Below are 16,718 nucleotides of genomic sequence, written 5' to 3'. Positions count from 1 at the left end.
GTTTATTCACTGAATATGAGTTTCCTAGAATGGTTGTTTCATCTCACCAAGTTCACCTTTGGCCAATGCTTTCTCCTGGAAGAAGAGCTTGGCTGCCAACATATAGATGCGTTTTTAAATCAGCAAGATTTCTTTAAGGTAAGGTCATTGGTCAAATTATGCATTATTCAAGCCTAGGTCAGCTCTTCGTGAAGGAAACACTTGTCAGAGTTGGCCATTTATAATGCATAGTGAAGTTGGCGAATTGAAATTGAAAGGTTTCTGCAAGCTCATTTGCAAATTGTCACATTGGCGATTGTTGCCTAACCCTAGCCCCTCCAATTTGGTTACTTAAAAAAGTGAGCTCCACACCAAAACCTTTCCTTGTAGTGGGTCTAATGGTGCTTGTTTAATTCTTACAGAAATAGCATGTTACAAATTCTTACATGTGCTGACTATCGAGTTCCAACATTAGAGGAACAATCATGGGAAAAGAAGAGAAATGTCTATTCCTATTGTGCTGGTCCTGCTGAAAAATGATCACTTACATTTGAACTTAGTTTTAGTAAATCTGCCATGAAGATTAAAATTCATACAAATGAGCAAAACAAGCCATTCGGTGAAAAAACAGTTTTACCTGATTACAGATACATTATCCTTTAAAGAATCCACCCCGTCGGTCTGGCTTCAGTTGCTACATAGCGACACAGAGGGTGTTTAATTTATTCACACGGATTATATCACTAACTTTTAACCACGAGTCATCAAACATGCCACTTCATAGAGATTCATATAGAGAGAACATTTTATACACCCTTAATGGAATTACATAACGCGCAGCTGAAAACATGAATGCTAATTTGTCGCAGAGTAAATATACGTAACGTATTGTGACAATTACTTAAGAGAGTTTTGCCGTTAGTAACTTTTAAATGGAAATTTTAAGAGGAACATTTAGAAAATTAATGGTAAAATGTGGATAAAACTATTTATTTGATATACTTACATAATAATTTCCTTATCTACAAATTATTTTACAGGCATTTCTGAGAGTATGTCATGCTATAATATGGCATCATTTTAATAAACCTGATAACACTTTACAATTATAATAATCTAGCAATAGTTTCTTCTTGTTCTATTTTTATAAATATCTAATATATAAGCTGTATTGCCACGTACAAGGGAAAGACAAAATACTGCATAGGGAGGACATTTATATTCAAGCCGTGTTGTATACGTTTATTACAATAAAAGTGGCTTAGTACTGAAAATGAGGGCCTTTTTTTTTGCCTTTGGCCAAATTCACATATTTGAGGCATTTTTTTTGCCTTCCGGCAAGAGTTCCTGGGGGAAAAGGGATCTAAGAACATGTCTTCCTTACTATTTTTCAAGCTAGTTGGTCATAGCGTTCCACAGCGATAAATATCTCAATTCTGTATATCTAGACTGAAGTAAACACAACAATGACTTTAGTTTTGGTGAAAATGACTCAATCATGACTTTTCATTGCTGAAACGTCTAAGTAATGCCCGCTATTGCCTCCGAAACGAAATGTTTATCTTTAAAATGTGTGTGTGTAGAAAACAGTTAGATGCATACCCACCAACCATTTTAACTTCAGAAGATAAAACAGGGGCAAAGGGAAGTGAAAGAGAGCACGTAAATCAGAAGTTAAGTGTGTACAGTATATAATATTTAATGTGTTTGTATGTATAATATATATATATATATATATATATATATATATATATATGTGTGTGTGCTGATGACCCCCTTGGACTGTATATATACAGCACGGCTACTTCTCTCAACAGGCTCTCCGTATATTATTGCTTGGGGGAGTTTAAATGTCCATCACCGGCACCTTTTGCTTCATGAAGGCTTGTACTAGACTTGTGGATGTACCCAGGTGTCCATAACCGCAGAAGAGCTATGGAAAAGCTAAATACCTGTGTACCATTAGGCTAGCATTTGAATAGATTTTGTTGGAAGATAACTCACATAGATCTCAGATCATCAGATAGAACATTACCTTTTAATGAATTTTGCAACTGTTTATTTGTATAGTTAACACCTGAACGTGCTGTAGAATGCATAATAATTTTAGCTTTTGTTTTATTTTTTTCACTTGGTGGTTTGTTTAGTGAGATCCATGTCTGCTTTCATCTTTCTTGGAATCGATGGAATTTTTAGAGAAAGCTAATGTACATTTTCCTTTCTTCTAGTCCCAGAACTGAACTACAAAATACTCAGTGTTTCTTACTGTAAAAGGAGGGTTTTTTTTTTCATCTTGTCACATACTTGAAATACACAGTCAAAGGCACATCTCTTCCATCAGTCACCCAGTAGCCACACACAAGGGTAGTGAAAAAATAGGTGAGGAAGTCGAGACAAAAGCAAAATACCGTCAGATTATATAAAGTTAAATAAAAAAGAGAATCCAGAAATCCCTGGAGTAGCAGGAACCGACCAAGAAGGTATTCAGAATAATAGCAGCATAGATACTGAAATAAGAGCATAATTAAAGCTACAGTAGCGCCTGCAGAGTTCTAGGTCTAAGGTAAGAGGGAAAAAAATATTCCCTTTAAGCGGTATTATACTAGAAATTGCTATACATTATATTGTCTTATTCAATGTGATGGTGTTATAAATCATATATATATATATATACATTTATATATCTAGATAGATAGATAGATAGATAGATAGATAGATAGATAGATAGATTACTATACAGATCCGATTATTACTAATAGAAAAAGACTTTGTGCCTTGACTACACACCTCTAGTTAAAAAGAAAGTTGAGGATTTCATATTATTTATTGGGTCTGATTGTGCCTTCCAAGCTCACAGCAAGATATCATTTTTACAATATACTGTATGTCCCTTAAATTTATAATCTTCAATAAATGTAATACCGCAGCCTGCATAAATAAACCATTAAAAAGCTCTTGCTTCTAAGTATTGTCTAAAGTGGTGCCTAATATTTACGACATAGAAAAACATACAGTAAATTAAGCATTATCAAGATGCAGGATTGCACAACTTTAAAGTCTCTTTATTTTGTTTTTGTTTTTTTAAGTAAGGGTGGCTCTGATATCTGTGTGGCCCCCTAAAGTTTTCTTGGTATTTATTTTGTGAATATGTGAGGGTATACTGCAGAATCCTTACATATTCATTTGCCCCCTTCCCCACCGCCCAGCTAAAAGCCTTACAGGAGGTATATAAAACATATATCTCTGCACACTGGCACAGTGAATGTTGCGAATCGTGATCAGTTCAGACCCCATGCATGGCAAGTATTCCCATTGACTTCAATGGGAGTGCTTTTCAGCCATTGATTGGAAGCCGATCAGTCATAACAAATGTCGGACCATGCATGAGAAGTGCTTGTGCTGCAGCGGGACTGTAATTTCTAGGTCAGCTAAGTCCTTTTGTGTCTTTTTTCCTTTTGAAAGAATATATATAAAAGTACTTAGTAAAAAAAAGGTTAGCCCAACTGTCCATCTTTGTTGGTCGTCGTCACTGGTGTGTCACTGACCCAGTTACAAGAGAGAGCTCTGATATTCCCTCCTTGCTCATTGATACTATGGAGGTTATGCTTGCACAGCCTCCATAATACACTTTAAAACAAGCAAAGCGCCTTTTAATCATGGCAGTGAGGATGGCGGCCTCGGAGACGGCAGCTTGGGGCACTGCCATGGGTCAGGCTTATCGCATCACCCTAAGTAAATACGTCCCTGCTCTCTTCCCATCCCTACGATTTTCTTAAGACCAGCTGGAAAGTTCTCAGGTATGATAAAATCTACCTGCTTCCAAACAGCTTTTGTAAATGCCTGACTTCCAGTGAGGAGTCCTTATTCAGAGCCGATACCTTTTACTGGACCATCGTACAAAAGATGCAGAGATCTATCATTCATTAAAGCAGCCTATGTGCTGTAGCATTCTCCATCGGTTTGTTTTGTCAAACTAAGCCACATTCTGCACAAATACATTACTATCTGCCTAACCTAGAATAGGGTAAGGAAATGTCTAACCTTTTCACTTTGATGTGTTACTAAGCACACCTCAATAAAAGTGAACCTCAAACACTTCTGCTCCCAAAAGAGCCATGAGCACTTTATGAGGTTGGGGCTAACAATACGTTCTCTATGTATTATCCCCTGAAGCATATAATTCTGCTATGAATTTACTGACTTTATTGTCTCCAAAACATTACTTTACTAATATGATTTCATTATTTTTAATTTGTTTACTCTATCTAAATTTACTACTTTCGCTTAATTAATTGCCATTGAAGAGGTTGTGGTTTTCAATAACCGTTAGCTAATCCACTGAAAGCACAGAGGAAGTTGTAACGTTCCTAATTGTAAAAGAACATGGTAAGGAGAGCAAATCCATTTACACGGCAAGCGCAGTCTATTTGAATAAACATATTTCATAAAAATTCTATGTATTTCGTTGTACAAGCAGGACTTCATTTGCATTGCCATAAAGGATCAGCTCAGTGTGGTGTCTCAGCAGAAAGTCAACCAAACATCACATGACTGACAACAATGGCAGCCTAGAGGTCTGCAGATAATTAAAGCTTATTCAAGAAAAGATGAAATAAAGCCAATGCTAACCTGTGTTTCTGTATAGACTATTCTATACTTTATGCTTTAGGTGAAAAATAGTTTTCCATGGGGCCTCCTCTGTGAAATGTCTTATTTTCATTGATTCTATTGTGTTGCGCCTCTAATTAACAGTACTTCTGCTATAAGACACAATAGGAAACAGAAGCTAAGTTAAAATGTAGTAACCACAAGCTACTGAGAACCAAGTTATAAAAGTATGCTACATTCTAAAGGTTATGAACGTTATAAAGGTATGAACGTTTTACTTATGAGCAAGTAAATACCGCAAAGGTGTTTTCGTCATGTACTGTACGTCATTTTCCTGTAAATATTTACAGTTGGTTAGAAAGTTGGTTCATTCAGCATTCTGATTGTTATATAGTAATTGGAGTTATTCCTACAAAAAGCAAAATAATAACAATATAATTTAAAAGCCTTATATCTGGAGCAAGACATTAATGGAACCAATAGAATGCTTTGGTTGGTTGGTTTTTGGTCAACAAAGCATATAGAATCATTGGACCTTGTCCTAACTACACAAGACATGCATTGGTGGGCCAGTGCATTTCAAGTCCCATTTTTGGCCAAACAATAATACTGTGCCAAGTTTCATAAAGTGAAGCTTCACAAAGTGCAAGATACATTGTATACAAAGATACAAAGGGAACAATACTGCTTAGATGTCATTCCAATAATCCTTTTCCCAGTTGTTTGTGTGCCACTTAAAAAAGAAGAAAATATGAGATCACGACTATCCGCCTAAAATTAATTTGATATAATAGACGACAGAGCCATTTTTACACATGTGCAATATAAGCTAAAGCCAAATTAGTATAACTAGAGAAAGAAAAGCAAATGACCAAAGAACGCTTAATGGCAACCAAGTAACGTAGTGCACGATATCAAGTGTGACCGTGTCACGGGACTGGCTGAGGAGGGAAGGTGTTTTTGCTCAGAAAAACACAGTTTGTATAACCTGAAAGTACAAAGTCTCACTCGGAAAGCTACCCTACTCATCAGGGAACATATCAGAGTCTTCTACAGGTAGCTGGGTGTCAGGAACCACTTTTTCGCTGCCTGAACCATGGCTTTTTCATACCTGTGGCATTTAAGTCTGCTACCACTAGTGGCCACCCTCTGCCCTCTGGAGCACTCAGAACTCAATTACTAGGATCAGGTGTGCCTTGTTACCTGGGTTGAGCCCTAGCAATACATCCAGCTGGGCCTTGTTACCTGGATTGCCCTGCCTTTATGAACCTGCCCTGCCCTTCAGTCAGGGCCTTTGTATTGAAGTCTATGGACCTTCCTGCTGTGGCTCTGCACCTGTACTGTTCCAAGTGGACTCCCTGCTTTTGTGTCCTTCCAAGTGGACTCCCTGCTATTGTGTCCTTCCAAGTGGACTCCCTGCTATTGTGTCCTTCCAAGTGGACTCCCTGCTATTGTGTCCTTCCAAGTGGACTCCCTGCTATTGTGTCCTTCCAAGTGGACTCCCTGCTATTGTGTCCTTCCAAGTGGACTCCCTGCTTTTGTGTCCTTCCAAGTGGACTCCCTGCTTTTGTGTCCTTCCAAGTGGACTCCCTGCTTTTGTGTCCTTCCAAGTGGACTCCCTGCTATTGTGTCCTTCCAAGTGGACTCCCTGCTATTGTGTCCTTCCAAGTGGACTCCCTGCTATTGTGTCCTTCCAAGTGGACTCCCTGCTATTGTGTCCTTCCAAGTGGACTCCCTGCTATTGTGTCCTTCCAAGTGGACTCCCTGCTATTGTGTCCTTCCAAGTGGACTCCCTGCTATTGTGTCCTTCCAAGTGGACTCCCTGCTATTGTGTCCTTCCAAGTGGAATCCCTGCTATTGTGTCCTTCCAAGTGGACTCCCTGCTATTGTGTCCTTCCAAGCAGGCTGTGTGCCTTTTGTACCCTTCCAAGTGGGCTCTCTGTCTGTCGTGCCCTTCCAAGCGGGCTCCCTGCCAAAAGACTTATTACCTGTATTTTATTTTGCCATACGTCCGGTTACTTGGCTCAAAGGTTGACTTTCAATAGATCGCAGCAAGGTAGCTGCTCTACTACGCACGAAACCCTGACCCAGAATCAGGTCGTCTACGAATGATTTAGCACCGGGTTCCCCACGAACGTGCGGTACGCTACGGGAGAGAGGCGGTCCCCTTCTGTCCGCGCTCCGGTCTCGAGGCGAGCGGCTCTACCCACCGGCCTTGCAGCTGGCTATCCGGGGCCAACCGAGGCTCCGCGGCGCTGCGGTATCGTCATGTCAGAGGCGTTCAGTCATAATCCCACAGATGGTAGCTTCGCCCCATTGGCTTCTCAGCCAAGCACATACACCAAATGTCTGAACCTGCGGTTCCTCTCGTACTGAGCAGGATTACTATTGCGACAACACATCATCAGTAGGGTAAAACTAACCTGTCTCACGACGGTCTAATATACATCTTTGCACAGATTCTTGCAAGTTTTACTTGAATTCATAGCAACTGTGCACATAACACAGACATGTTAACAGGTTCTAATGTAAAATATATTTAAGGTTTATATTTTTCTGTTTTATACCGCCTATAGCAAAATATTTATTCATGTATTCTTTTGTCTGAACCTTTAAAATTCTAAATACCAGATCTCTCTTAAATTGCAATCTGGGAAAAAAAGGATCCATGCTATGTACCTGGAAATTCTTTTTTTAATTATGTTGTATAATCAATTACCTTTCAAGAAGCACAAAGGGCAGAATGAATTAAATTTCCTTATCAATAAGTAAATAATCTCTCTTAGCCTATTCTTTCTAGCTGTCCAATTTACATGCATTCACTGGATTCACTAGTCAGGGAAGGATAAAATATGACTCACTGTCCGTTTGCAGACTAAAATGTCCTTACCGTAGACACGCAATATGCTCCGGTGGATTTTGGAATTCAAAATGAAGCCTTGCAAAATAATCAACAAACATAAACAATGATGTGAATGGTAAATGGTGACACAAAAGTAAATTATATCACTTGGCTTTCATTTTACTTATTGCAGCAAAATTTTCGCTGAAAGCTGTCAAACTTCTTACAAATGTATGCAAGTTATTGTAGTGTAATACTTGTGCAGAAAATGGTGGGATATTGACATAGATGGATTTTTGGGTTGATGACCTGCATGGTCACATAACCCGTCTTGTCCATTTCAATTGGAGATATTTGTTTTAAATACAAAATTTAATGAAGCATGGGCAACCTGAAACAATGTCTTTTAGCATAGTGATTTATAAAAATGATATCAGACAAAACTGTAGACACCCCGACTAATTGAGATATGATGCATTTTTTGTTACCTTGTTGCTTCCTGGGTTGTTTATACTATGGTTATTGGACTCTTTATTTTTGAATCTGCCTTTTGAGATGCCTTTCATTGTAGATGTTTAGGGGACTTTCAGAAGCATACAATTACATGGAAAGGTTGAAAGAAACACATGTGTCAAGCTAAATACATCCAAAATATCCCTAAATTGATCAAGATTAAAGAAAACAAAATAAAAAAAAATGTAATTGTATAACTTTGGTTTTGTAATCCTGGCATAGGTTGAGGGGCAATCCTGCACCTGTATGGTAATAAATAAAGTTGGCATGTCATTAGAAGAAGCACCAGCTCCATAAGGACATTTTGGTCCAAATGGCGTGAGGAACTCAAGGAAGGCCTACCCGTGTCTACCTCCCATTAGCATAGTTACTGTCACATTAACTTTACATTGCAACAAAAAAACAAGCGTTATTATAAAAAAACCTTAGCAGTTAATGTGGAACAACATACAACGGTAACCAGTTAACATAAAGAAAAAAAAATATGCAAAATCAACCTTCCAAGTTGTGAACGCACTGCTGATCGATTATTGCTGTCTGGCTGGCCTATATTTGTTTACATTAAGGCCTTAAGCTTCCTTACATTACAGCAAACACAAAAGTACAATGATAAAAAATAAACATATCAATTGTCACAGTTGTATTACTCAACCATTTCACAACATAAGGATACTCAACGTCATGTGACATAGAGAGCAATAAACTACAGAACATTTCCCCTTTCACATTAAGTGATTTCAGCATAGAAGTAGTATTGTTTTCATCACTTGGGTTTAATCTTGAATCTGCCAACTGTGATTTAATGAAATGCTATAGATTGAGAATTTCTTAGAAGAAATCATATAATCGTCTTTATTATACAAGAAGTTTCTTGTCATTTCTTGTCATTCCTCGTGTGTCTTAAATTTGCATCTCTATAATAATTCTCTTTCTGCTTGACAGCCCAGCATATCAGGAAAAAGATAGTAAACGTTTCTGATTTTATCTATACACAGATGAAAATGTAGAGAAATTTAAATAATTTATATTTATAATACTGCATCAAAGTAATCTAAAACCATAGCCTGTCTTTCATATTTATTCTTGATGCAGCCAACCTCAGCCTCCCTCTCACAAAAGACCTTGTTCTAAATTTCTCAGCTCTTATTTCGTGGCTCTGGCACTGTAAGGCCTCGGCCACCTAATACCGCTGGTTGTGTGTGTGGTCGGGCACTACGTTGTTACTCTCACATTGGTGTAAGGGTAGACCTGATGAGTGTGTGGCGCGGTCTGCCAGCTGCTCAGTGGAAATTTGCCTGGTGTGCCATCCAGGTCTGGTATCCTCTATGGCTAGAAGATAACGCCTAGGTGTCTACCCAAATCGAGCAATGAATGAGCAATTTCAATACTGAATATATTATATATAAAGTATTGATATTATACCAAGGGGTTTATTCACTAAATTCCCATCACGGGGAAATGCCCATTTGCAGAGTAGCTCCTTTAAAAGGATATATATATTTTTTTATTTCAGAAGGGACCGATCTCAGAAGCACAACTGGCCGTAAACACCCAATGCCCAAGTTGACATGAGATTCTACTGTGTTGTCCAACTTCAAAACAAAAAAGTAAAGTCCTATGGGACTCTGCAAAGTAGCATGTTAGTAAAAAGACAGTTGAGCAGTTAACTAAGGCCTATTCTCTAGCCAATGATGCCCACAGTCCATCTTTTTTTTACTTCTTTGAGTAAAACAGCTCAGTAATGCAGCAGCCTAAAAAGACATCTTTTATTTAAGGAAGAAAAGTGATATTATAGAAAAAGATGTTTGGAGAAAGGTAGCACTCGAACCTTCCTATATTAGGCAGGAAAAAGCTCTGCTGCTCTCCCATAATGATGTTTAAAGAGACACAAAAACTAATAGAGTTGTTAAACAATTTGGAGAATCTCAAAGAGAAATGTAGGGTTTTTGTCCATGGCATCTACAGAATAGCATGGTTACATTAGCTGCTCTCTATTTTTACTTCAATTGTTATGTTTTTACAGCTCATTGAATCGACTCCGTGTCTAGGTCATTAAAACTGTATTTACAGTTGTAGCCCTGCTAATGTTGCTCATTATTTTTTGTAGTATTCTGTGCAAAGTAAAAAAAAAAAAAAAAATACAAATTATTGGGAGTCACTTTTCAGATAAGAAACCCAGAAATAAAGAAGTCCATTTACATACCAGAGCAAATTGTAATCAACATTCCACTAATCCATTGAAGATTTCATTTTTTTTTTTTTGTAAAGTAGGTTACGCATCATAATATTGATGTTAAATAAAAACTTAGATTCCAGGACTTGATACGAAAGTCATAAACATGAACCAATCACATACTCTAGTCCAGGTCTTTGGGATATTCATTTTGGCATATAATGGGATGACCCCTTAATCCTGAACAGTTATTAGACTGGGGATTTTGCTGGGAATGTATGATCTACGAACAAAAACCATTCCTTTGTCCTTTTCACCTGGTCAAGCCATCAGCCATTTGTTTTAGCGATTGAGGATGACTTTAGCTTCTTATCTGCCCCATCTATAAAGAAATAACCTCAGTACATTGGTAAAGCTACCTAATGATAGACAGGTAAAAGCATGTTTAGAAGGATTTAATTCATATTATGCTTGCAGAGCTTTATACTTCTAAACATACAACTAATAATGATGCAAATAACTAACAATTTTCCTATGATGAAAAAAACGAAATAAATCATTCTTACTTTTTTCTGTATTTTATGCAGGGCATTTATTATTTTTTTATTTTCTTTTTTTAAATAGGACATTTTTTACCTTCTTAAAAATAACCAAAGCAAAGGCAGCAGTACATATAGCAGACCTATATTTCTTTAAGTCTTGTGCTTCTAGCAGTGTTGCCTTCAATAAATCTTGATGCCTCACCAGATCTTTGTTACTTTCAATGGTAATTCATACAGCAGTTTGGGACACTGGGACACGAATGAGTGTTTAGAATGTCTTCCATTACATTATTCTCCCCAGCCTGACTTCTGCAATATTTGCATCCTCACTGTGACTGGATATTGGCCTTTTTATCTTTTTTATTCATTTATGTTCCGTAGCATAAAAACAATGCTGTCCCTAGCTGGTCAATGCAAACCCTACAGGCAGATCAGTTATAAGGGAAATCCCTTTGCACGCTTGCTCACTTACAAAAAAAAAAATCTTTAAATTCATGGATGCAATATTCTTTGCTTTGATAAATTGCAGTGCTTGGGTACAACATTCTCCTCGAAAACAGCTTTCATCTCTTTTTGATATAAATGCCATGAATCATCTTATCATTGTATTTCTGTTCTATGCCTCTACTTATCATTACAAAAGCAATCGATCCAAGCCTGTCTAAAGTTTAATAAACTGTCATCACAGTCATTGGTCTAGTTTGATAGTTTGAAGCTGCTGGCTAGATCTGCTTCAGAACAGAAAGCATTCTCATGGTTGATCAGGTGATTTCTATCACTTGGCCATTAAAGGGGGAAAAAAACCATCAGAGACACAAAGGCTTTCTAGAGAGTACTCTGTAATGTTTTTTATGTCCCGTTGAGGGAACCAAAGATTCTTAAGGACTAACACTACATATTCAACGTCCCTGGAGAGCGATGTTTATTGTTATGACATGAAACGCCACATTTCTTTGAAAATAAAGAAGTTAAGTGACAAAACATGGAAACTTTCTATATATATATATATACTCAGACCTGCATATTTCTGTAATGAGATTGGGTTTATTATAAGAACAGACCCTAAAGGTAATGACTCTATAAGGGAAGATGCTAAGGTCCAAATGTAGCAACCAGTTCTATATGAGCTTTTTATCCTTTTGTTCTTTTACCACAAAAAACAAATATTACTGTATATATTATAAATTCTACATTTGCCCAACTGAAGTTGTTCTCGGATTTGATTATTTCCAGATGAAGAAAAAAAAGGATTCATATGTAAACACTCATGTTTATTTTATCTATAGACTAACAGCGCAACTCAGTAACAGGATTCTTTTAGGTACCACTTATGTATTTGCAACCGAGGTGTCATGAAAGGTTAAGTACACAACTAGGTTTCAGTTTTTTCTGTATTATAAATACGGATCCTTGAAGTAAGCTGTACACGCTACTACATTCACACACACACACACACACACATGCATTCTTTTCAGAATTCCATAATCATTTTACTACTAGGGCTCTTACTCTTTATTTCTGGAACCATCCACCACTAATATAAATTACTTCAACAAGCCTCAAACGTTCAGTTTGAAGAAATAACACCATGGCTGGACCACCTAAACCTGCACATTATGCATATTTAGGAGGTTCAATGGAGAGGAAGGACTGTAGCCCCTGTCTCTTCTAGATAGACTCTTTCTTGCATAGTTTCCCCTCCTGAATAGCCTGTTAGCTCTCGGGAACTACATGTGAAGGTAGACTTGGAACTGGGACTAAGAAGAATAAAATAATTTAATTATGCTAAAATCTGCATTTAGGTAATTCCTACACGCACTATTTAAAATGATAATGCAGAGTTAAGTGTAATATATGGGTATTTCAAGTCAGTCTAGACAATTGGTCTATACAATAAAAATTCAAATGGAACATACTGTACCTATGATTTTACAGTCCACTTTAAGAGGAGTATATATGCTTTCAAATTATACACTTTTATTATATTTAGCATGTGGAACATATGCTTCTAGAAGCAAAATTTATAGAAAAATATAGGGAAAAAACCCATTTGCTGCAATCTAATATCCAGTGCCTTAAAATAAGAAGGCTTTCTACAGATCGCTCATAAAGCAAGGCTGCCTTTCAACAAAATGACTGCACACTAGAAAATTCAATGCATAAGAACATGGGAAAGAACAGGGGTGAATAGAAATTTGCAATGTTGCATACATAATGAAATATTTTAAAGTGAAATACACCAGTACAAGACAATGCTCATGTGCATGTGTTGTATTTCTGCTTAACAAATGCCAAACAATAGTATTCGTTTTTTTCATTTCATGATGAAGACATGTTTAACCCCTTAAGGACTTAGGTGTTTTTTTTACACGTAAGGTTTACAACAGTTTTTCAGTATTTCTACTATATGCTTCACCAACATTAATTATTCTCTTTTTCATTTAGAGTACTCACCCAAACTATTTACTATGGGTTTTTTCCAGTACAAGTAGGTATTCTTTGAAACAATTCAATTTTTTAAAATCTTTTTTACTTTTTTTGGGGGGAGGGGTAGTATTTTATACTAATTTTCTTACATATTTCCATTTTTTCTTACATTGTTTTTGCTCTGCTCTGTTAGGGAGTAGTGCAGCATGACTCTTTGCTGACCACATGGATCTCTCTTGTAATTGTAGGTAAGCCTCTGGTGATGTCAATATTATATCACTGGGGTTCTATTAAATATTAATTCATATTTTTTAAATTATTTTAAAGAGACATTCATTTATTATTTATTTATTTTTACGGGGGAGGTAATCAATGTGATCTCATTGTGTGCTGATCACACAGTGATCCAGAAGCAGGGCTATGTGGCCCTGCATTCCTGATCACACATAGTATGATCATCTGCAGGGGATCCATTATTTCTAACACTTTCTCTGCCTCTCTCTACCTAAGAAAGGAGAGAGGCAGGGATTGAGAGTGACATAGACATTGCCTTTGTCAGTCTGCCAGTAACTGTACCTTTTCATGTTACTTTGTGACCTACTGATAAATATTAACGTAACTGAACAAGACATTTAGAAAAAGAATATATTTTATTTGCAAAGTTTTGTTTATAAATGCTTTTAAATAGGAACATAGTTGTAGCATCCCTACTGTACCCCATCACACTGTCAGGATGATTACTGTACCTTTTTATATGACTGCACATTGCAAAATAAAACAACTCATTTGAATATTTCTGAATTTTACTAGTGATGTCCGGATCATGAACGAATCGTTCATTTGATCCGGTTCTTTTTAGTGATCCGGATGAGTCGGTTCACTAGACTGAACGATTCGTTTGTAGCGGTTCAGTCTGTGAATCATCATGCAGCTGTAACCTGATCCTAGAGCAGTGAGTCATCTGCAGAGCACTCTGGGGTCAGGTTACAGCTTAATAATTCACACAGGAACGATGACTCATAGAGTCAGAGAGTCGTTCAAAGAGTCGAATGAACCGAAGAGTCGAATGAACCGAAGAGTCGAATGAACCGAAGAGTCGAATGAACCGAAGAGTCGAATGAACCGAAGAGTCGAATGAACCGAAGAGTCGAATGATCCGAATCTTACAGGGATCCGGATCTTACAAGGATCCGAATCTTACAGAGATTCGAATCATTCAGAGAATATTACTGATACCATACTTTTATAAATAAATACATTAATAATGTTCACACTGCCCCCAGGATTTAGATTCCCCTGAGTTTGCCCCCCTTTACCTATAACTGCACCTACAGTTAACTTTATTAAATTAATTAAATTAACCCTCAGTCATCAGCATAAAATTAACCCTTATACCCCATCAACCATAACTGCCCCTGAAATTAACCGTAAAGATCCCATTAACCATAACGGCCCCTGAAATTAACCCTAAAGACCCCATTAACCATAACGGCCCCTGAAATTAACCCTAAATACTCCATTAACCATAACTGCCCCTAAATTAATTGCATGTACTCCAGATAAATTACCTAATAAATTGGTATGGTTGATGGGGTCTTTAGTGTTAATTTAGGGGCAGTTATGCTTAATGGGGTGTTTAGGGATAATTTAGGGGCAGTTATGCTTAATGGGGTCTTTAGTGTTAATTTAGGGGCAGTTATGCTTAATGAGGTGTTTAGGGTTAATTTGGGGGCAGTTATGCTTAACGGGGTGTTTAGGGTTAATTTAAGGGCAGTTATGCTTAATGGGGTGTTTAGGGTTAATTTGGGGGCAGTTATGGTTAATGGGGTGTTAAGGGTTAATTTTAGGGGCAGTCATGGTTGATGGGGTGTTAAGGGTTAATTTTAGGGGCAGTCATGGTTGATGGGGTGTTTAGGGTTAATTTAATGGTGAGGGTTAATTTAATTAATTTAATAAAGTTAGCTTAAGGTGCAGTTGCAGGTAAAGGGGAATGTAAATCCTGGGGGCAGTGATTATTAATATATTTATTTATAACAGTATGGTGACATTCTCTGAATGATTAGAATGCCAATGAAGGCAGAGAGTCGTTCAAAGATCCGGATCTTACAATGATCCGGATCTTACAGTGATCCGGATCACTGTAAGATCCGAATCTTTGAACGACTCTCTGCCTTCATTGACATCACTGGAGGCAGGGGGGGAGGATTCATAATGAAAGGGGCGGGGCCAATCGTTAGTGTGCCTGCACGGAGTTACTGGAAAACAGTAACTCCGTGCAGGCACACTGAATGATCCGAAGATCCGGATCATGAATCGGATCATTTCAGTGAACGAATCGAAATGATCCGATTCACTTAAATGATCCGAACTTCCCATCACTAAATTTTACAGAGCAGAGAAACCCCTTTGTCTGTCTCTAAAGGACTTGTCAGCTGCACGCTCTTCTAGTTAAAGAGACATCTGTTGTAGCCTTAGCTGTAGGTGCCTTCATACATGACTCTGGCTAGTTCATAAACTCAGTGCAATAAACTAAGAGGCCTTAACTGCATTACAAGGGCATATTCGTAGATTTTCAAATTTATAAGAACATCCAATTCCTACCTACATACTTACATTTGATGAAATTCCAGTCAACGTAGACCATATTATTTACTTCTCCCTTACATCTAATGACATTGCTTTTCATTTCGTTTTGCATACTGGTGTTGTGTTGATACCTCTCATATTATTCTATTTCTACACGTTACAAGATGGTTTCACTTATTCCCAACATTTGTTGCAGTCTTCTAACATCCCAGCTTTTTAATCTTGTAAAACACTGCATGCACGGTTGGCACTATGTAAATAAAATTATACAACGCGATCCGGAGCTTGGCAAGTTCAGAACAAAGGAGACTGAGCCTTCTGCACTCCTGCAGTTTTTAACACTAAGCCCAATTCAGACATCCAGGCACAACAAGGAACAGTGTTTGTACTGTTTACTCCTTCTTTTCAATATATTTCCTCCTCCTTGCCATTATACATTACACACACGCACACAGCATTTGTATGGTGAGACAGAAGGGAAATGCCTACTTGTATATAGTATAAAGAAAACAAAACATTGCCAGTGCTTTAATAGTTCTGTATAAACATTTCCCAACCAGGAAAGTTAATTAGTCGGATATTACATGTATTAACATTAGCATAGTAGCTAAGGTATAACATGAACAATAATACACACAAAACCATAATACTCAGTCCCTCATACCTCTCCAAGACAACCTCAACTCTCCCACCAGATCTAGGAGAACGGTGATAGCAACACACAGGTACTTCTTGGTACTGCATGCAGCTCCACTGCCTGTAGAACATGGGGTGTTTCTGTGTCTTCTACTCTGTTACAGGAGGTCTTTTCTGATACTTACAAAACCCAGTTTAAGATATTTGGGCTATACCATTGTACTTTGAAATAACACACAATATTCTAATCATTAAATATTGTGCCTTATCAACACGCCGATGAAAAAGAGTAAAAATTCCTAACAGCATCTCCTCAAGATGGAATTGTGAAGTGCAACAATTACTTCTGGATGCTTAAGAGCTTGTGGAATTTATTTAGTGGTAGACATACCAACTCAGGAGCAAAAGCGGT

General features: G+C 37.5%; 1 protein-coding gene and 1 long non-coding RNA gene across 4 annotated transcripts in view; both read right to left on the bottom strand.

The window, feature by feature from the left end:
• Window positions 1-16,718, bottom strand: part of PCDH9 (protocadherin 9) — an 807,764-nt gene that overhangs the window by 661,178 nt on the left and 129,868 nt on the right. The window lies entirely within an intron of this gene.
• On the bottom strand, window positions 7,183-7,953 carry LOC128473285 (uncharacterized). Its single transcript, XR_008346264.1, has 2 exons — window positions 7,883-7,953; window positions 7,183-7,651 (listed from the first exon to the last, which is right to left on the bottom strand). It is a non-coding gene; the product is annotated as an uncharacterized LOC128473285 (long non-coding RNA).

This window comes from Spea bombifrons, chromosome 2 (assembly GCF_027358695.1).
Source record: "Spea bombifrons isolate aSpeBom1 chromosome 2, aSpeBom1.2.pri, whole genome shotgun sequence".
Classification (NCBI taxonomy): Eukaryota; Metazoa; Chordata; class Amphibia; order Anura; family Pelobatidae; genus Spea; species Spea bombifrons.
The sequence above is the reverse complement of the archived record's forward strand: the minus strand, read 5'-3'. Positions and strand labels throughout refer to the sequence as shown.